Raw genomic sequence first — 24066 nt, forward strand, 5'->3', positions numbered from 1 at the left:
GGCAAAGCCTATCACTTGAGCATTGAATTTTGTTACATTCTTGGTAAAGTATAATCTTTCTCTTCGTTATAGGTTTACACCGAATATTAATTTAAAATAGGTGTTTTAATGTAACCAAATTTAATCTTTTTATTATTTTTACATTTTAAAATATTATTTTTAATAATATGAATAGTATAATAATATGAATAGTACTTGTTTGAAGTTTGTAAGGAAGGAATCCTTACAAGGTTTGTAAGGATAATAGGATTTCGGACATTTGCCGTCATTATATTTTAAAAATATATACCACCTTGTGACATTAAAGAAAACGTTAGGGATAAGTTTAAACGATGAAAAATATTAGACTTTACCAAGAATACAACATAATTAAATGCTCCATTTGCATATTTTAAAGTTAAAATTGGAAAATATGGTCGGTTAGTAATTATATCAAAATGTACACACACGACATTTCTCTTCTTTTATTTTTTTGAAAAAAAATGGAACAAACTCATTATCAATGTTGTTTATACATTGTAGAGGCAGCTGATGCAAGTAATTATTTTGAAATTTAAAACTTGAAACTAACCTTTACTCAAATACTCACTTAATTTAATACTAATGTATCAACGAGAACATTATTTCATTTCATTTTCTTTAATTGTCAAAATACAATTGTTGTTTAACGAAACCGATATCAAATTTTCTTTACCTACAAGCAATTCAATCACCGAAAGTCTTTTTACAAATCTTTAATTCCTTAAGTTATTAAATTTCAGGTGCAGGTGAGTTTTATACTCAAATAAAGACAATGATATACAAATTTAAACTGAGGACATATTATAATATTTTTATATTTTTTTGAAGATAGTTGTAGTTTTTTGGTTTACTATACACACATTGGCCAGTTAAATAATCCAAATGCAATCTTAAAAGAGTCTGATAAACCCCATCCCCACCCCCCAAATGAGATGCCATGGATCAAGATATTGAAAAATATGAGTGGGGTACATTACTACTTTGATAAGAACATATTCTCATCTACACGTTGCTACTTGAATGTTTTTATATTCCAGTATAAAATTCAGAACGTTGAAATGGTTGGTGGAATGTATATTAAAGGAGTTATTACCACAGTTTTACATTTTAATTCATGTACATGATTAATTATAGAAATATAAATATGATTTATAAGAAATAATACCCACTGAAAATGCTAACTAAAATGGCTTGTTCGCTCATTGGTCCTCAGGCAGCAAGTTGTATCAGTGATGGTTGATGAACCCTGCATGGTACAATCATGAAACCTCCGGCCGTCACGACGAGGTATGGGTGTCACCGTTAAACCTCGTGACAATTGTGATGGAATACATGTGAGGAATATTTCCACAATGTGTTTATATGTAGTATTAGGAACAGCAGCGAATAATTGCTTGCAAGTCTTATCTAGTATCTTAGACAAATACGTATTTACTAAAGAATATGCAGGGACAAATTTAGTAGAGTCATGTACAGGAGTTATCACGTAATTACGATTGTATCAATTGATAAATTGAACCTATTAAATGTTATGAATTTGTATCATGAACCTAACATGTTATAGATTGTTAAATAATTGTTACAAATGTGAAATTAAAGCTGGATATAAGGGGTGAGGCCAAATGATCCAACTCTGAAAAAGAGTCTCTGGCGCCAATTAATTATTCTTTTTCGGTCTCAAACTCGGTACTGAGTGAATGAGGACGTTGCCTGATAGTTAAGCAAATGTAATATGGATTAATTACGTAATGGTATTATTTATTAGCACGCTGCTGTCTTCATTAATGGGCGAGAACAGTAGAACTAAATAAAAATATTTAAAACCCCTTGGTATGTCGTGAACCAATAGGTGCAAAAAACACAAAGTTGCTACACAACCCACCTCGTCTACAATATTAATTCGTACTTCCTCCAACAATCGGTACTTAAAATTATTGATACCTATACACATTCGTATGTTGAAGCTTGAATTCGATCTTCGTTGCTCAGATAATTGTGTTTGGTGTAGCTCAGGTCCATAACATTATGAGTGTATTCTTAGACTTAGATTTTAGAAGTGAATGTAGTTTTTTTATTTCGAAGTTTTATATTTAAAAAATCTATAACAGGTTACTTCTTTATAAAAATCGAAAACCTCTTTATATTCCATTTAGTGGAATGCTGCATAAAAATATTTAGTACCAGTCTTTCCTATGCCAAAGATATTCAAAGTCGGCCGACCGCGAATATATAGGACGTTGAGAGAATAGGAATCTAAGTGAAAGGAAGAATCGATTACAATATTAAATATTGTTCGTAGAATTATGTATATAATAATATTGAGTGTTTAAATCGCATTGCTATGTTATTTTATTTTTGTTAACGCTGTTATAAATTAATAAAAATCAGTACATTTAATTTAGTTTCTTATATTCTTTGTACAGTCAGTATTACTCTTTTGCAGCATGTGAGGTTAACTGTCAAAAGAGACCACACATAGTTTCTAATATAACCATACAAAAATGACATTTGGTTTAACTTCACATTGTGTAATGGCAGACAGTTTATAGTAGAAAATATTATTTAATAAAAATTATAATTTTTATTGCCACACGCAGGTAATTGATTTGACAAATCAGAATAATAATTAATTTGATCAAATCGGTGAGAACTTACATTAATACACATGTTACTCCGCTACTCATAATTTAACGTACGGAATGAAAAAACAAAGTACTGTATGCAACTTATTTAATCTACTAATGTGTGAAGAAGGCGCCTGCCTCGAGGAATGAATGATAGCTACAGATAGACAGACAGACAAAGTTCTGTTGAGGCTCGAAGCTAGGCGTCGCGTCACCGTCTGTGATTAATGTGAAACAAGAACACGATAATCACACATCCTTGTGGAACTCCATAAAAACCACTGGTCATAAATATCCGAAGACTATTAGAATATACCATGTTCAGTCGTATATAATTGTGATTTATCTACGCCAGTGACGATGTTTCAACAGAAACTGTCAGAATTTTATGTGACAGACTGTGTAGTAATTTTTATGGAGTAGAATAACATATAGCCCAGTGACCAGTGCAACTAATCTGCCCACGATTTAAATTAGGTCCGAACCACAGAGGTATTAATTAGAATTATATAAAATAATAATAAATAGGATTAAAAAAAGTTAATTATTTCTAGTACATTTTTTGTCTTACATTACTATCGCTCCACTTACAGAATATCCGTATTTTATACTTAAACAAAACGTTTTATAATAACTAAAATAATATTGACATCCACAACAAAAAATTGTTTGTCTTTGTATATGGTATAGCAAATACTTAGGTAAGACAGAATGATAAATAAATGTGAGAGTTAAAAAAAGACAATTTATCACTTGAGCGGTCTATCTATTTGCACGAGAGTTTATATGAAGCGTCATTTCTATATAGGTAACACTGAGTTCAATGATGGTGCATGGTGGGATTTGACTGAGCATTAGCAAATAATTTTACAATATAGGTAACTATGATGGCAACGATAATAACAGAATAGATAAACTTGTAAAAATTACTTTCGTAAGGGATTTTAACATTTAAGGAGTAAAATAAAGACGGGATAGAGCGGAAAATCAATAATAAAATTTGGTGACAAGATTTTGTTCCGGTGCTCTCATTGTAGTAGTACCATTATCCCACCGGATCTACTATAATTTGAACTCTGTTATGAAAGCTAACGTAATTGAAAAAAAATACGAATGTATCATTCGGGAAGATGTTTCAAGAAATATCTAATTCTAAACTTACAGCGTGCATGAGTCTTTAGTTATACATAGACAACAATGAGATTTATGATTGTGCATTTTTCAGCCATGGAATTTTGGCTAAGCGTCATTAAAGCCTATCCCTAAGTATGCGGACATATTTTTTCACTATCATATTTTTTCATAACTTAATTCAGTTACAGCGTATCAATTTCCAAAGACTTTCTATGCCGTTGTAACTAACGTAGTAAGTAAGCCTAATCCTTTCTTTCATTTTTACTCTTAATTAAATTTAGCGTAATGATGCATGCAAAGTAATGGTAATTGAAAATTATTTAAGAATATATTTATTCATAAAAGTGTTACGTACATATTTTTTAAATTTGTGTTTGAAACAGAACGGTTAATGGTTGAAACAGTAACTTTGAAAGTATACTTTGTGAATAAACGCTCAAATTTGTTTAACTGAATTACTTCATTTATCGGTTCACCGCCTTAGATAAAGTTGAAGGAAACCACCGGAGGGTCTCGTTTTGCTCTGTAAAAAGTTTGGAAAGTTGGGCTTAATCTGATCTGGATTGAGGTATTTGCATTTCAATTTCAAGCGTGATTGGCAGCAGCTTCTCAACTTAGAGGTGAGACGTCTTCAAATTGTGTTGACGATTACATGGAAAGTTCGCCTCTCTCACGTTTTGGTTACAAATAAGTATTTTATGATAGCATCAAAGCTGGGTTTATGATTTTTGTGTGTAAAAACCAAAACCATAAAAAACAAGATTGAAAGGAGAAATTTAAATTAATAATGCCATTCTTAAAGAGTCCTAATGGATTTTTAGACTATTTGTGAAAGGATATTGTTGTTATAGAAGGAATATGATAAATTCATATACTTATTGTGAATTGCATCTATCTCATAAGTATAACAACCTTAGGAGTAATATTATTAACTTACTGAGTATTAGCAAAGTCTATCACTTAAAAAACTGGACAAATTTTATTTCTGCCTGTCTGTTTAGCTGTATATCCGCACAATATCTGGGAAAAGAACTGACCTATAGACTTAATTTATTCATTTATATAGGTAAAATTGATTTAGATGGTAGTGCATGTCACTCCTTGAGATTTGGGTGGGCGTTAGCGAATATATTTACATTGATCTTATTGGTAACCATAATAGAAACGATTAAAATATCACAGTTAATACATTTGGAAACAAACTCAGTGCACTCATTTGAGATTGTATTACGTTGATATATTGTAACACACTTAACCTAACTCTCCGAACACATACAAAATCGCAACATTATATTATTTTAAAAACTGATATGACTCCCAAATAATGAATAAAATGTGAATGTATCTTGGGTAAAGAAATATTATCTGTAGGCTTTAGATTATGCACGAAGATTCGTTTCTACATAGACAAGAATGAATTCTATGAAAGTGCATGTCCAACTATGGAATTTTGTTGATCGTTGTTAAAAAAAACTTGCCACTCAGTAGGCTGCCAACATTTCTCTTATCTTTGTGGTTTTTGTACGATTATTTTCTGTTCTATATGTCAATAATTAAATGAGTTATAGAAATTGTGCATCGGACCTCAGCGAAGACTATTACGTGACACATTGTGTGGCGTGCTTCTGTCTTATTATATTAAAGTTATAGAGCATTGCTTGTGTTGCATTCTTGGTCAAATCTAATCTTTATCTTCATTGAAAGTTACGTGTTCTCGAATGCTCTCTTTAAAGGAAGAATTTCAAATGGTATCTAACACTATAATGGCTATTGCTTTTACTGCGAATAATGAAATAGATGGAGGGGTTATACTTTAGTCAAATTTAATGTTTTATTGAATCATTTTCGTATTTTAAATTATTAACTGAAATAACATCAATGTGTGTAAATTTGTAGGACAATTTCGCAGTAATACAATCCTATCATGTTAATGCACTCATCTGCTTGCAGGAAACATGATTTGACTTGGCGTTTTGACCCTTCTAATAAGACCTACAAAACATTAAACTTTAATTTAAAAATTTGGATATGTTAAATTTAAAATCGCAAAATTTGTTCGGTTATGTGTGAATCTGTCAACTTTGTTATTTATTTTGAACAGAAATAGACCAAACTCGTTATTAATGCTGTTTTAACACTGTAGATATAGCTTATGGAAGTATTAGTTTGAAATTTAAAGCTTGAAATTAACATTTATAATAAATACTCTCTTAATATTAACGTATAAAATTGAATATTAAATTCTTCCTGAGGTGACAAAATACAATTATTATATAACGAACCTTATAGTAAACATTCCTTACTTTCAAGCAAATCAGCCCACTCGTTCTGCCACCATTTACAAATATCCTTATTCCTTAAGTTATTAAATTTCAGGTAGAGGTGTTTTGGATACTAAAATTAAGACAGTAGTATAACAATTAAAATTGAGGACATTTTCTATTGTTTAAATATTTCTTTTAAGAAAGTTTTGTTCACCATGTTGAACGATACCTCTATCCGTGAACTAAATGATCAAATTACAATTTTTAAAGAGTCAGATAAACCCAACCTCCAACTAATGAGATGCAATGGACCAGCACACTAGAAATATGTATTGTGTAAATTATGATTATCATAACGAGTTGTTCACTTCCAAACATTGGTTTCACATGTAATAATATTATTTTTTTTAATTCCGCAATAAATCCAAAACGTTGAAATGATATGTGGCCATGAAGACGGTAACAATTTTCACCGTGTGGATAACATTACAAGTTATTACCACAGGCTTTACATTATAAGTCATCAACAAGTTTATTTGTAGACATTGATATATGCCTAAATAGAAGACCGAATAATCGCTCCAAAGGCTAACTAAGATGGAACATCAGTTGTACCAACTGTCGTTTGATGAACCTGCTCAAAAAGTAGACAGTTAGTTGTTCGGTCACGAAATATCCAGCCATCATCCTAGTTGGATGAGCCTCATTTCATAATTTTTCCATAGGTGTAAGAAATTCATATGTATCCAGAATTAATTTATATGTTAAAACTAGGATCGGTAGGGCTAAAAACTGGTTGAAAGTTTCATCTAATATTTTGTACAAATATATATTACGAAATATTCAGAAACTACCTTATTATAATAATTTATACACGTTAATATATAGCCATTAATGACAGAGTCACGTAATCACGTGTTTTAACATTTTGAAAATTGAACCTAACAAATGCTATCATGAATCTAGCCTATTATAAATTGTTCAATAATTATTACAAATGAGTAATTAAGAGCCCGATATAACGGAAAGAGGTTACATGATCCATCACTGAACAAGCGACTCTGGGCACTATACAACTCCAATTAATAGTCAATTCTTGTTCGGTCTCAAACTCATAATGAGTGAATGAGGTCGGTGCCTGATAGGCAGATTTAACAAATTATGGACTTGTTACCTTATGGTATTATTATTTATTAAAACCCTTTTGTCTTCCTTAATGAGTGAAGAGAACAAAACTATATAAAAATATTTACAATCCCTTGGCACATGCATTAGGTGCAACTGACCCAGAGCTGTTACACAACCCGTATTGTTTACAATATTAATTCATATTTTCCTCAACAATCGATACTCATTAATAAAGTAAAAATACCTATGCACATTATCGTTTAAAACTCGAAGGAGTTAAATAGATCTTTAATGCTCAGATAATTGTGTTTGGTGCAGTTGAGGTCCATGACATCACAAGTAGGAGCATTCTCATAGCAACTTAGAGCTGAGAAGTGAATTGTAACATTTCGTCGTTATGACCTTTTATATTTTAAAAGTCTATAGCATTTATTTTATTTATATGCAATGAAAGCAATTAAAATCTTTAGTGCCGATCTTTTTTATGCATATACGAGTAAATACACTAAGTCGGCCGACCGCGGATTCATATGACATTGAGCGTATAGAAAAATAAGAAAATTGAAGAATCAATTACAATATTATATATTGTTAGTAATATTATGTGTGTACAAATTGTTATATCGTAGTTTTTAAAGAGCATTTTTAGTTTATTTAATTTCTGTTAACGCTATAATACATTAATAGAAATAAGTACATGTGACTTCGTCTTATACATTCTTTGTTCAATAAAAATAACTCTTTTGCAGCATGTGTGTTTAACTCTAAGAAGAGAACACACATATTTTCTAGTATAACCATACAAATATGAGTTTATATTTTACTTCACGTTGTGTAATAGCAGACGATTTAGTGGCAAAAGATCATTTTATAACGAATCATCATTGTAATTGCTAGACCAGTTACCAGTTGCTTGTTTTGACAAATTAAAATGATAATTAATTTTATCAAATAGGAACTTAGAATAATTCAAATGTTACTGTGCTACACATAATTTAACGCACGGAATGAAAAAACAAAGCATCCAACTTGTTTAATCAAGTAATGTGTGAAGAAGGCGCCTGCCTGGAGGAATGAATGATGGCTACAGATAGACAGACAAAGTTCTAGGCGTCGCGTCACCGTCTGTGATTAATGTAAAGGAAGAGCAGGGTATTACACATCCTTGTGGAAGTCACAAAAACTGGTTATAAAATATCCGAGGACTATTACATATACTATGTTTGATCAGGTATAATTAATTGTCAGTCTAGTTATCTACGCCACTGGCATTGTTTAAAAAACAGTCAAACGCTCTTTTGGAGAAAGATTGATATGAAAATGATAATGAATTTTATATGAACCACTGACCACTTCGCTCAGGAGACCACTATCAGTAACTTTCAGCCAGAAATTGAACACCCGTCATCCAAAATCAAAAGAGACACTAGCTCGGAAAGCATTGCCCTTTTGAATACGTTTTTAAAAAATGAGTCCTGGTCGTTTTTAGACAATCTTGAAAGCGTAGATGAAGCTTACACCGCGTTTCATAATATTTTTGTTTATCACATGTAACTTGTCCTTTCAAAAATTTTAAAGAGCGCAAACAAGCAAAACAAAATTCTTGGGTGACGAAGGAAATTTTAGAATTACGTGAACGGCTCAAATTTTATCATTCGATTTACATTAGCACCGAAAATGAACAATTTAAAACTTTTTTTAGAAATTTCAAGAGCAAATATCGGAAAACAATAAAATCTGCAAAAGCACGTGAAATTGAAACAAAATTGAAAAAATTGCGAAAACTTTTCCAAAACTTCTTGGGGCATTATTAAAAACTGTAACAACACAGCCAAATTGCCCAAAAAACTTCCAAATTCCAAAGCTCAAAATTCCAGGACGAAATTATTTCAGATCCCTCTAAAGTGGCAAGTGAATTCAACTCATTTTTTTCATCTGTTGTATCACTTGACCCATCATTCAAAGGCCTCAATTGCCAGCGAAGTGTCATCGATGGGACCCGGTCTCATCCATGGCACTGTCTCCAATGAGTGAGGAAGAGGTGGCCCGCGTGATACAGGGATTGAAACCAAAAAAAATCATGTGACATCAACATATATCAACATCAAGATAAGACTTACAGCTAGTGTAACAAAACATGGAAAGTGAACCTCACATTGTAGATGAGGCACTAGCTTTTGTACTGTCAACAAATATCACTACGGCACTATTGCAGAACATCAACGCTGCACCAGTTACTGAGTTACAAGTGTACACACTTTTGTACAAATAACTTATATTTACATCACCAGTATAATATTATGTAATACATAAACAAGAGTAACTAAATTAGAGACAATTAAAGCCAAAAAAATTATGTTTATTGGTATTCAAAATACATTAAAATCAAATTTATGTATAAGAAAACAAAGAACAATGAATTTAGTATAAAAATCGCCAAAAAATATTAAAACCGATAAAAATTGTTAATAAGGTTAAAATTCAAGCGTTAGCAAATAAATAAAAGAAATATGTGCATGTCTGTGTGGCTGCTCAAACGTTGCTCTAAGCATATTTTGGCTCCACTCACAAATTTGATCAACTTGTCTTTCGCCCAAGGCATTTTCCCCTCCATTTTGAAAATCTGCGAAAGTCACACACCATTTTCAAAAAAGACGATCCTTGCCTTGCAAGCAACTATCGTCCAATTTCAATCCTCCCAGTTATGAGCAAAGTTTTTGAAAAGATTTTTCTTGTCAGATTTGAAAATTTTCTTGATCGTTTTGAAATCCTCTGTTCCGAACAATTTGGTTTCAGAAAAAACAAATCAACAATCGATGCGGTCACAGACCTAATCGATACAGTTGTCGATGGCCTGGAGAGAAGAGAAACATGTGTTAAGCATATTTCTAGACCTCTCTCTAAAGCATTCGACTGTGTACATCACGAAAACACTGTTGTACCAGTTGGGACGACACGTGGTGTTCGAGGTCTGCCGCACCAAATGGATCTCGTCTTATACTCAGGGATAGAAGCCAGTGTGTGCAGATTGCGAATACCCTGTCAGGGAAAAGGTTAAAATGACTTATGGTGTCCCACAGGGATCTATCCTTGGACCTGTCCTTTTCCTTGTGTACGTCAACAGATTGAACTCATCGATCCTTACGGGGAGGAATGGTTCAGTATGCTGACGATACAACTCTCTGCATCAGAGCAAAAACAAAAGATGAATTAGAAATCAACTCATTTTTTAGAACTAAATTCATGTATTCAGTATTTTTCAACACTAAATCTGAGGGCCAACAGTTCCAAATCAAGCGTCGTCAATTTTTTCCTCCGGCAGCAAGAATCTGACAACTTCGCTGCCGTGATGGCGGATGATGTTCTAATAGAAGAAACTGATTCCACCAAGTTCCTCGGAATGCACCTAGATCGAGGGCTGACTTGGGGACGATCACATTGACGGCATTTGTTCAAAGGTTTCCTCAGGCATTTATGCCTTACGGAACCTTGCAAAATTCTGCTCTTTGGGATATACTAAGAACGGCCTACTTTGGCTTGGTATATCCACATCGGACATACGGTTTGAGAACTGTGGGGCAGCTGTCCTAAATACAAATTCGAACGTGTATTTAGAAGTCAAAAGAAAAGCTGTCCGAATCATTTCAAAATTGAACTTCAGAGATTCATGCAAAAAACACCTTCAGGGAGCTTGGATTGCTGACTTTGCCCTGTCTCTATATCCTGGAGGTTGTCCTGTACTGCCGTTCTAAGTGTAACTTGGTTCAAGGCAGGGACGTTCACCTGTACGGGGACTAGAGGCAGGGGACAACTTCCGCGTTCAACAACACAGAACTGCAGCATTCGAACGTTTGCCCGTCTGAGGTTGGTGTCAAGCTAATCAAATAAGCTCCCTGAAGAGATCAAACAATTTAATGACCAAAAAAAATTTAAAAACTCGACTAAGACATCTTTTGCTGTCGGGGGTGTTTTACTCGGTTTGACGAGTTTATGGAGAGCCGCTGGGACGAAAATTCAAAACTAACACCATCAATCCTCTGGTTCTGATGTGACAGTGGCAGGATTGTCTGGTGAGAATGAAGATGAGAGTGAATGAGAGAACCATGTGACTGTGTGCGTGAGTGAATGAAGTTTAGGCCTACCTTTTTACTATTTAAAATATTTATTTATGACGTTTGTATGCAATTTTATCATTGTTACCGCAATAAAAATATTATTATTATTATTATGAATCTCTGTGTAGTAATTTTTAGGGCCTACGAATAATCAATAATATCACAATAACCCCAGTGAGCCAAGAAAATATATTGCTGACGATTTAAGGTAGTTCAAAACCACTAAGGTTTTGCTGATTAGCTTTGATAAAAATAAAAAAATAATAGTAGTATAAAAATGAATAAGGAATTATTTATAATATGATTTTGTATTTTACGTAACTGTAGCTTGCCTTACAGAATATACACTATTTGTATTATCAAAATGTTCATATATATTACACGCGTGAATGTTATTTCGATAAAAAATCTTTTTCTTCACTCTTTGTGAGCAAACGGTTGCTACTTTTTCATATACCACAGCGAAAGAATGCGCCCCGTGAAAACCTTACTAAGAGATTCTGAGAGTTATGAACTGATGTTAAAGAGTAATGTTATAAGAGGGTTAAAGTTCATTAATGCGACGTCTATTCTTTTGACCTGCAAACCTACCTTAGGAATAGTTTCCTTAGATTCACTGCCATGCTAACCGTTACTAAAAATATATTGGTCATCTATATTACTGTGAATCGACTAATCATGGCCCATTTCACAGTCAGTAAATCAAGATATCACATATACGTTACGTAAGGTCGTCACCGCTATACATGGCTTTGTGTAGTATGCAGATTACACATCTCTACATCAATCTACTCCAAGACGTGACAAACAGCAGGTATCCTGATGTGTCAGTGGGTGCATCATATCTATGATAATATATTGTTCTCTTGAATAAGTTTTCCATACATCATGCCCTAACCATTGTTACAATGACTCAGACAACATCCTTACAATACATGGTTTTATTTGTATCTAAATTAGATATTTAAAAGAATAATTAAACCCAATAAATATTTAATCCTTAATGTAGTATTTTAATTATTTACAGAACATTTTCTTTTCTCCGCATTACAAAACTACAAAAAATATTGTCAATGAGAAAATATTATCAAAGTAATAAGTTAATTAAATAGTAAGCTATATGATTGACAGGTGAATGAAAAAATTCGTAAATTAATTGATTATAAACTACATATATTAGGAAGATCCTTGCAACTCTCATGCAAAACTCCCCAGTTTTTTTCAAGTGTACAAAATCGTCTCTCAACCAGATGGCTCTGTGTGATAACTGCGCTTACTATGTAAATGTGTGTTAATTCTTATGATATTTGGAATGTGTGTAAATAGTTCTTTTCAGTATAAGTAAAAGGATTATTTAGATTAAATGGTTATATTTAAGAACAAATTCACACATACCATGGAAGCTTAAAAAATGAGTGATAAAGATGGATGTTATCAGTATTAGTTCTTTTTGATATATTAAAAATTGACAAATTTGTATATATAATATGGTAAAACACGCTATATATGACATACAGACAAACAGTAAGTTTTAATGTAGTAGAAAACTATTTGAAGCAGCTTGTGGTAGATTCTAGCTTCCTCAGTCCAGGTGAAATACTTGTCTTCCTGACTAGTTCTGTTTTTTCCATTGGAACTAATATACAGCTATAGAAAGATTGTCCTGGGTCTATATTGTCTCCTGATGAGATATATATACTTTTTTATACATAAATTTAAGACATAACAAATTGTGAAATTTGTTATGAGCTTTACCGAAGTCTATCGTACTTCGGGCTGGGAAAATCTCATTTCTGTATGTCTGTCTGTCTTTGTATCTGAAAACTGGAAAACGAACTGAATTATGCAGAAAGCTTCATTTTGATATGAGGAACACTCTGATTATTATGCCACTAGAATGAGAAGTCTAAACACAGATAGTAGTTTTGAGACATTCTCTTATAATGGCCTGACATTTATTTTTACTGCAAGATTTTCTGATTATAATTTTGAAAATCGGGAGTTTAATTGTTCTGTAACTTCACTGGAGTATTTATACATTGTAATTTTGTTTTTGTATTTGTTTTTTAGGTTTCATTATTGTAATATTTTTATGCTCATGTTTACACTTCAAAAGTGTATCGATATTTGTAGTAATATTTGTAGTAAGGCCACATTATGTGGAAGGAAGTGTACATAATTTTTTATCGGTATATCCAAACTCCTGCCATTTGATTAATTGATGTTTAAGTTTAATTAAGGTCTAATAAAATGTTGTTAAATACCATTTATGCCAATTTGCTATTTGTGGAGATAACTTGAAAATATTAACAATTTATAATAGTGCGGAATATTTGGCTATTGGTTGATGATATCTATCACTTACAGTTTTTTCAGATCATACCTGACCAGATAAATTGTATAAACCCATATCTGGCATGTACAAAGTTATTAAGTGAAAATAGTTTAATTTTATTATAAATGGTCATCCATAATATTTTAATGTTATTATAAACTATAACTATTTAAATTATTTTAAAGTATAAATTTAGATAATCAATAGGAGTTACTTAGTTTGAAGTAATGAAAATTTAAATCCTTATTTTTAATGTCCTTAAATATTTTTAGAGACATTTTTAATTTATTATTCAGTAGGTCTACTTCAGTCACATGTATTTTGATGTAAAAATTATAAATCAAACAAATAATTTAAACAGTAACCCATACCATTATTGAAATCAAATAATTTAATTAAAATAGTCTTGGCTAGCATGATTAACATGGCTTGAAATACATGACGATGTAAAATATCTATTATTATTATTATAAAAAAAGGTTTAACCCTCTTAGGACCAACTAACGATATATCGTTAGTTTGACTTTTAGGCTAAAAATACCAACTAACGATTTATCAGTAGTTTGGTTTTATGGGTATAAGAAAATAATTAATAAATAACTTTGATTCAACCAAATTTTGACTCCACATCTATTGATAGTTTCTACATTCACAATCGTCTTTGAATTTAGTAAAATTTTAATCCAAGGAGGAGTGGGAAATGATAAATTGCGCAGTTGGTAGCGCTAGCTCTCAGCCGCGACCAACACGCGATCGCCAGCGCCAGCTGACTGACGCAGCCTGCCAAGTTTGTTTACGTTTTGTTCATTGTGTTTAGACGATTATCGTGCTTCAAAATGACTAAAAGACAAGATGAATAGATCCAGAAATGCCTGTGTCAAATGTAATAAAGGCTTACATGGAGTGTGCCTCACCAAACATGTTTGTTAGACTTGTCAGCAGTTCTGTAACATTTCTTCTGTGTGCAAAATAATTTATTTTTAGTTTTTTAGTATGAGTAAGTTTTAGAATAGTTCTCATAAACTTTAAAACCTAATAAGACCATGCAATAACTGAGTTAGAGACAAAATTTTGTTTCATTACTGCTTAATTGGCCTGTTCTCTGTCGTTAAGTTATCTTTTTCTGCTTCTATTTTCTAATTTTTACCATTATTATTATTTTTCCTTGTATCTCAGCCATTTATTGAAGAAAAGTATTGAAATAAGTTGCAATCTCCTAAGCAATAACTTGTAAATACATGTATCTATATGTGTGGACTGTTCTATTTTTTTAGTTTACACAAAATTCCTGTAAACCAAAAAAAAACATTTGTTTTCAAAAAACTTTTTTTATTTATAGGTGTTAACAAACCTTTTTTTGATTTGCACAAAGTAAAATCTATTTTCTTATTGTTAGTCATTTCATGCAGAAAAAATTGTTGAAAAAATTATTGAAATATCTCCACTACTTTAGAATATACAATTTTTCCCCCAAACCGTTACACTTTTAAAAATACAAGGCGGTCTTTTAGGCATATAAAATCCGAAAACGCGCGGTCCTAAAAGGTCCTAATAGTAAATTTTAATACAGTATTATCATAATAAGTTATTAAATTTTTTCCTAACGTTTTTCATGTTCATTATTTGCCTAACAACGTTTTTGTAAATATTATTTATTCATCTTATTGTACCTGTGAAAACCAATCATTCGTTTGATATTAGTAAGTTATTTTGTAAAATTTTAAACAGTTTATAGAGGAAGCAGTGCACATTGCTGGTCAAAATCTCTGTAAATCGATTGTTACCCGTTTGTCACTGCAGTTCTCTAACCAGTCGACGAAGTGAATACAGTAGAACAGATGTGACTGATCGACAAATATCTTCTTGGTGCACGATGACCTTTAAAAACTAGTTTTAACACTAAAAATGTTTGAAAATGAGCTGAAATTGAAATCATAAATGTTTTAGAGATCTTTAGTTGGGCTTTAATTTTTACAAATGGTTTATACAAAACTACAGTGGAATAGTATTGTAGTAATAGGTGTATTTTAACATTAACTTGACTATTTTGTACGTGACGAATCAAAAGCATATAGTTTAAGACTTTGATGAAGGGTGAAAGAGCCTCTGGACATATTGTAAGTTTACCACAGATTATATAAACATCGCATGAGTAGTAAAGAGCTTCCAGAGAAATTGAGTTGTAGATTTTAAAGTTTCAAAAGTCTTGGAGGTCTCATAGGCCAGAAATTTGAAAAAACATTAGGATTTTCTAGAAGCAGATAGGTTCTACAGTGTAGACACTCTAAAAGTTAGGTATATCATATCTGAATTCATACTCCAAACCCCTTTAGAAAATGGATGCTTTTTGAGGGTGGAAAGTTCCACCAGTTCCCCTTGAAGTCAAGAGACTGGCAGTTTCTGCAGGCTGAGGGCTACTTCGAGAGATTGAAACTCTCATTAACCGGAACTACCAGAGTTCACAATTTCCTGGAAGAAGAAGAAGCTCGCTACAGATATTAAGCTGAAATAGTTTGGAATTCTCTGGAAAAGGAGGCCGGGAGCTGCTAGACGCTGAGATGAGTGTACTGATTGTCTCAGACCGGTTTGAAGCAGACACTGGGTCCAGTTGTAGTAATCGTTCGAGATGATGGACGCTCCTGATAGAGCTAATTGACATAGTTAATCGTAGAAGTAAGTAAACAGTACCTACACGTAGCGGTTTCTAAATGCTAAACTGCCACATAAGTGGTGCACATTTACAGACTAGAGGATTTCAACGGATTTCAATTCCTAAACATATTTTAGTCCTAGTATATTATTTAGCTACAACTCAAATCTATCCTAATTTTGGACACTATTTAGCAAGAAGTTCTTGATAACTACTTAAAACTGATTTTACGACTGTCCTATATAACTATAAGACACATTTCAAAGTTAACTTGAAAGATGAAGGTTAAATCCGAATACCGGAGCACAGAAATTACAAAGCAAGGGTGGCCCGTAAACCTTTAAATCATAAATGCAGTCGTTGGTGCTATGAATGCTACCAGAAACTTGACAGTGGAAAAGCTGTCCAAGCAGGTTAATATATGAGCAAGGGAACTTACTTAACTGATAAAAGGGAGATTTTACAGAAAATTAACTACAAACAGAAACTTGATTTAATATACTATGTTATCAATTATTACTAATATTGCTGGTAATTATGAAATGTTCGTGGTAGCTACTAGGTACTAGTTATACGTTATGTTCATTTATTGTTCATATTGTTAATACATTATAACACTCAATAAACCATGGACAAAACTTGATTATACTATTTTAGAAATTAGAAAAACTTCATATAAAATCATGTTACCATATGTTGAAGTTCATTTATAAGCTCCTGTCATTAATAAACTATATTAATAATAATGTGATGGCTAATTTAAATATTAGTAGTTATATCATGAATCTTACTTAAATGCGCAGTTATGTTCAAATAATTCAAGAATATTGACAAACATCAATGTAAAAGATAATATTAGTATTCCTCAGCAGGAACGCAGCATATAGACCAGCATAATGCTGTGCCATATGTATGCAAATATACAGGAATGTATAGAAAGGCGCCCCAACAGAAAGTTTAGCAATAACCAGGACCCTGCCTTACTTTAACTTCACCTTGCCCACCGACCTATACTTACTTTTTATCTTGGTCTCCTGGTTTGGTGGGGTTAACTTTAAATATATAATTCACATTTACAAATTGTCCTTAACATTAAGGTTTTATGAAGTTCAGTGGTAATAAGATAAAATAAATAAAACTAAAAATAATATTACTGCTTTTATGTCTTGGACCTTTCTTGAAATTACGAATTATTTGTAGTTACATTTTAATGAAATACTTTAATAAATACATTTTTATAAAATATTTTATTAATTTATTATGATTTATTTACAAAATGTAATATTATTACTACGGTTAAGCAGTACTAATTATTTCTCACCAACGTTCATAGATTATTTGATGATTCCTGCCTTCGGTTCTGCATAATTCCAATCAGGACAAACGTATACAGACTCCTCGCTGGGTAGCCTTGTTCCGTGTAGAGAATTATATGATGACAACCTTGTAGCAAAGCTGTTTAAATATTTTAAAACATATTGATACAATTTACTTTGAGATTCAACTTCATTGATAAGTATAATTTTGTATGATACAATAATATGTATATTAGGAACATGCTTTTTTATTTTAATGGCGTTGTCACTGTCTACCAATTACATTACATTATGACTATTTATTATTTAATTTTCATTGCTATCAAGTTCGATATAAATTGACAATATTTCAAGAACTATTCAAACCAATTTACACTCTAAAAAACCAACTGTATAACGAATTCAAAATATATTGTAGTAAATGAGAATGTAATGAGATTCTAAACAAAGTATTATTCTCTGTTATAACCCCACTCATCAAATGCTATAAAGTAAAAAATGTTTTGTAAAAGGAACCTACTATAAATAGACCGAACGTTTCTCATTGCGGTTGAACTAATTTAACAAATTGTAAATACGATATTACGTAAGTTTATGTGAGAAGTTTGAACCGTTTAACCTAACAATCACTTCTCTTCAGTTCCTGATCACTTGCTTCACAGTTGCAAACTGCACTGTGTCTTATTTACTTCCAAGACGACTTCCTGATTTACTATTTTTATTTGTAAATTAGTGCATACGGAAAATATATTATATTTTTTAAAGAACATTGTATTCTGATCGTATAGAAGGTGGATAATATATGTTTCGAATAAAATATATTATAAGAAACAGTGTGTTGGTTTAGTCTCAAATTAGTTAAAATATACAATATATTGTTATTAATATTATTCAAATAAATCAATAGCTCACGTCCTAACATTTTCATACATTAAATTTTACAAATTTCGGTTTGACTGCTGAACGGTTAGAAGGTTTGTCTCTTAAACATTTAAAATTGTTGTTGGAATATAAGAGTAGATTCTGCTAGTGTTGTCATTGAGATAAAAGAATAAAATATCTTACTTCTGTCGTTGAGATCAAAGAGTAAAATTTTACAAGTTTTACAATACAATTTAAAATTAGGAACATTGGGGTTAAATTCGCATTTTCCCCACTTAAATATTATATCAAGGCCATTTTGAAGAAACTAAAGAGTTCTAATTTCCCCTGACAATAATACACCAGAAAAATATTATTTTAAATTCACCTTAAAACTACTTCAAAGAACCCATAATAAACTTGACACGCATAAACTTTTTATAAAAAGGCATTATATACATGAAACATTTGGAATTTAAAAGTTATGAGTTTGATACATCGAAGCCTAAAAGTACACAATTTTATCATATACAATTATGTGAATATTACAGACAGTACGGGTATAAAATAAATGATTTTCTTCCCTTAATCTGAAGAAACAAGTATGATATTCATCTTAACCTAGTAACAAAAATGAAATTCTGTTGTGCCAATTTGTAGATACAAGTTGGGACATACTGATTGTTTATTTCTATCCAATAGCCAACTTTTACTACAAACCAAACAACAGGTATATTTCTGTTCTAAAAGTTTTGTATTTCACACTCGTTACTATCGAAATAATTTATTATTTAACTGATATGTAATAAATAATTCTTTGCATATCATAAATGAGAACATTGGATAACTGAAAGTAACATTTTAACATTTATAATTTTGAATAATTCATGTTTCTTTCAAACGTAACTGTCTGTATAGTATCAACTGAAAATGACACACCACATTAAAAAGCTCTAAGTAATATGGTTTTCAGTTTAAACCTCATACTGTTCAAAACTTAAATTTATTACATAATATCTTCAATAAATGAAAGAATTTAGTTTAAGCTGAGAAATGTTTATCTTTAATTTTGAAAACTAAGCGACAGGCTTCATTCTAATATCTTAATTAATATAAATATGTATAAAAAATAGTTGTTGATATGGACTAGAGAATACAAGACACGCCTTGCACTGATTGAAGTTTTAAATTGTATTGTAATATTCAAATTCATGGAAAATCTCTAATATGAATAAATGGTATTATCTGTACTATGGTATATCTTATATAAATGGTATACATATATGGTATGTATATATATATATATATATATATATATATAGTATTATAAATATATATATAGTAGAATATTTTATATGCAGACTCGTTACGGTATCACACCTGAGATATATTTAGATATATATCAGTCCTTACCTCTGTAGATGATTGAAGTAGATCAATCATTCGTAAATCTACAGAATCAAGCGTACTTTGTTGGTTTTTGCTATGGTAATTGATTAGTGGAGGGAAGTGCACGCTTTAAATTTACAAATTAGACTTGTCTCATTTTTATGTATTTATTAATTCAAAAAGTATAAAAAATTATATCAATATATTTAATTCTCAAACTACATAATACAAGTATAGTGTTCGGTGGGTATTTTTTTCTAACCTGTGATACTCTGTAATTGTTTGTGTCTGACCGACAATAAGCAGTATGTTAGATTTTGTGTTCATGTGATATTTATGTGGTGTTTTTGTATTATAAACAAGGTATGGGTACGTCACACTAAGTGTCATGTAACACGCTTCACTGAGGGTGCGGTAAAATGTGAAGTATACATATCTCGTTCACTAGCATTACACGTGTTACTATGTCATATGGTTAAAATCAGTTTGTTTACAAATGTATTTATTCTGCGATTTTGTAGTTGCGAATTTCATGCACAGATGCTATTTGACAGTTCTAGATATCGTAAGGACAGACAGAGAGAATTAAAACTTTTCCAAACCGTCAAGTGTTCCAACACTTCCCCGCTCAACCAACTATATAAAATCAATTTTCAAATCACAAGCCAGATATTATGCTTTTACTTTGTTCCATAGGTTGAAACAGTGGTATCGTCTACCTGTCGTATAATACTTTGTTCCATCACTTGGTTTAAGTGTGTAGTACCTGTTATTTAGCAAGTAGAGAATGTTGCTACTTTTAGATATATAAATCGAAATGATCTTCAAGTAAATTTTGGTTTCTCTATGTTTAATGTCACTGCACGTGTACTACATAGCAAATGCCCGATTGACTATTAAACATGGCGCTTTTAAAATAGAAGATTGGCTAGCAAAGAAACTCCTGTAGACACACAGAGTACATAAAAGAGTTATATAAGGAGAAGATATGACAAAATGGAAGTGCATTTTGAACATTGGTAGAAAGAAGATTTGAAGATTTGGTATTGTGACAGAATGTGTCAGTGAATACAATTCTGGTAAAACATAACTTCCTTCTCTGCAAAAGTCCAAGTTGTCATTATTGGGAGGGTGAACTTTCTATATGTGAGTAATCAATTACTGGGCTCAAATGTGAGAGAAGAATAAGATATTATCTGAAAATATAAAAAGATGCAGGAAGTGGAAAAACAAAAGGAGGAGGAGTTTATGATATGGAGCTGAAGAGTAATAATAAAATCTGAATAAGAACTAACTTGGTTTATGTTTTATACATTTTCAGAAACAGTGTTTTAATACTATATACATCGTATGTCATATTCTTGATGTATAGAATTATTTTCAAAATTGCCTGTGTTTAAATATTTTAAGATAAAGTAATAAGTTCCTACAGGAAAATTCTTAAACCATTTTAAAATGTATTATAAAACAAAATTTATTATATTTCATACCAGTGTTTCATCTAATAAAAACAATAAAAGTAAACCATCATTAATTAATAAACAATATTTTTAGGAAAAATTATAAAATAACAAATATATTTATTAATTTTAAGGATCGCTTAATGTATGAAAAATTGCAAATTTAGGAAAAGCCCATACTGAATGAAAGGATATAAAACTTATATACGTGCTTTTGGCAATTAACACATATAATTAATTGAATAAACTAAAACATTCAAATATTAGATACAAGAAAATTAACTTTTAATCTTCACATCTCCGTTAGTAAAAATGGTAAAGTTTTTCGTTTGTATTTTCTTCAGTGATTATTGCATGTATTTTTACACCATATAAATTCGTTTAAATGATAGTAAAAATATTATTGTAAAATATGCATGGATAATGATATATAATCATTCTATAAAAAAGCCAGATTAAGCTATGAACAGGAGCAGTCGTATTTTATAATGTAGCTCTTCCCTTACCTTGTCAATATATTATGTGATGGGCATTTTCGAATATCAGGTGTTTTGAGGAACATTCAGTACATGTTACGATAATATGGTCTCGTGTTCGGTTGTAAAGAAACATCCTAAGAATTTTGTTTAATAATTTAGGAAATTTTATAATCATTACAGAACAGTTTTATTTTTTTTTATCTTTGAATTTTAAATAGTTGAAACGGCTATCATATTGAAACATAACGGCGTACCAAGCCAAAAATTATATAAAATGATAAACGGGTGGAGGTTTTGGGCTCTGGGGGTTTTGTTTGGTAAAGTTTTCCAGAAATTTTCCTTAAGTGCTACCATGAGGGCTATTACAAACTTAACTTACCTGTTTATGCTTAAAATAATTTATATTTCAAAATTCATAATAGGCAAAATAATATGTTATTTCTAAAAGATATTGTATTTTGCCTGAAGCTCATGCTTTATAGCAGAAATTCTTTAGTTTTCTTTCTAATATTATCGTTTATTTGGAACTAAGTTTTATAGAAAATTCAGTGCTTTCGCAGGCGATATAGAGTTATTATTATTAACATAAATATTCTGTTGTACATGGTGATTGAATTAATCATGATATCTTATTGCCAAGACATATTACAGAAATATTGTTACCAGATACCCAAATGGCGGCTTAAAATAATCTAAGATGCTAGACTCTCGTAAATGTGTATTTATTGTTTTTTCAATGTATTAACTGGCCATACTACTACTTGAAAAAGTGGCCAGTCTATTCTCAAAAATGCTAATATTTATAATTTAGTTTGTATTTATTGGAAATAAATTCACTTATTTATTCATTCAGTTATTAGGTGTTACATTAAAAATGTATGTAAGTTTTTACAGGGACTTGAATTTTCTCAAACGCTTCAGTGTTCCTAAAATAAGAAAAAAACATAAGCATCTTCATTAGCCCAACAAGTTCAGTTTACTTACCACATTCCTTTCCGGCCGCTCGCAGCGCTGTTGTCGTTAAAAGCATTTGCTCTGAACTTCTGTTATGATATAAAAATGTCCACCAGATTTACCCTATGTGAATGGAGTTAACAAATACAATTGTAGTTCCAATATAAATTACGTGTAATTCGACCAATACCTTTGTGAAACTATCAGTTTAATACTCTTGATATAAAAGCTACGCGTTGTCCACAATTGTCTGTAATTTTATTTACAATGTTTATTACACTGTACGTTATATTTTAAGTTAATTAATTTTAATTCTGTAAAATATTTAGGGACATACTTTCCAATGATTTGTTAGAAATTATTTCATCGAACACTACGAAATTTAGTTATTTTAAAACGTGTTTTTAAACGATTTTCATCAACGGATCAATTGTGGTTTCTTATAAACTATAATAATATTAGTACATTTCAAAATGACTTTGAAGCTCAGTTCAATATATGCGAACAGATTTTGTTAATAATAAATAATAATTGCAGAGAAATAACAGTGTTTCATGCGAAAAACGTCATTGCTTAAGATGTTTCTGCAATCTCAATTTATGGTAGCGTGAAGACAGTAAACATCATAATTATTATATTATATATTTATAGGCACTTACTCATCGTACGTCTTAAAAGATTTAAACCGTTCTATTTTCTGAACGTGCAGGAGTAAAACTTTAGAAACCCCCCTTATTAGATTCGTCATAGGATTTGATTGAATTATCGTCACAGTAAATAATTAAGGTTAAAATATCTCTGTGTGCGACGCAAAAATACTGAATATTTGTGTTATTTTTTAATATTCAATTTACGTTTCAACTTATTGTTGAGTATAATATATGTATTATTCAGAAATAGAACCATAAAACTGTAAAAGAAGATGAGTTTGAAACGAATTTGTATTATTACATAAATTGAATGTACCATGAGCTTGGTGGATCAAAGTGTACGTCCGCTTTGATGGAAACATTTGAAATTCAAAGTTTTGAGCAAATATTTGAAACTGATTGCAGGATAGAAGAGGGCCAGACGGTTGGTAACTTCTGATTGACCATTACCCTCCTCTCCTCCTCTCGTACTCTGCTGTACAACCCTCAGTGTACAGTCAGATTTATAGCGTAACATACGGATAATGTCGTATTATTGTAGGCACATAACACCAGCAGCATGGTGGTGTGTAAGCATATTTCTTTAAACTCTATATTCCATATATACGCTACATACTCAAAGCAAGAGATGGAAGACTTTTTTCTTTGACTGTTAGACACGAAGCATTCAGGTATATTTGTCTCTT

The sequence above is a fragment of the Homalodisca vitripennis genome, chromosome 5, assembly GCF_021130785.1.
Source record: "Homalodisca vitripennis isolate AUS2020 chromosome 5, UT_GWSS_2.1, whole genome shotgun sequence".
Taxonomy (NCBI): domain Eukaryota; kingdom Metazoa; phylum Arthropoda; class Insecta; order Hemiptera; family Cicadellidae; genus Homalodisca; species Homalodisca vitripennis.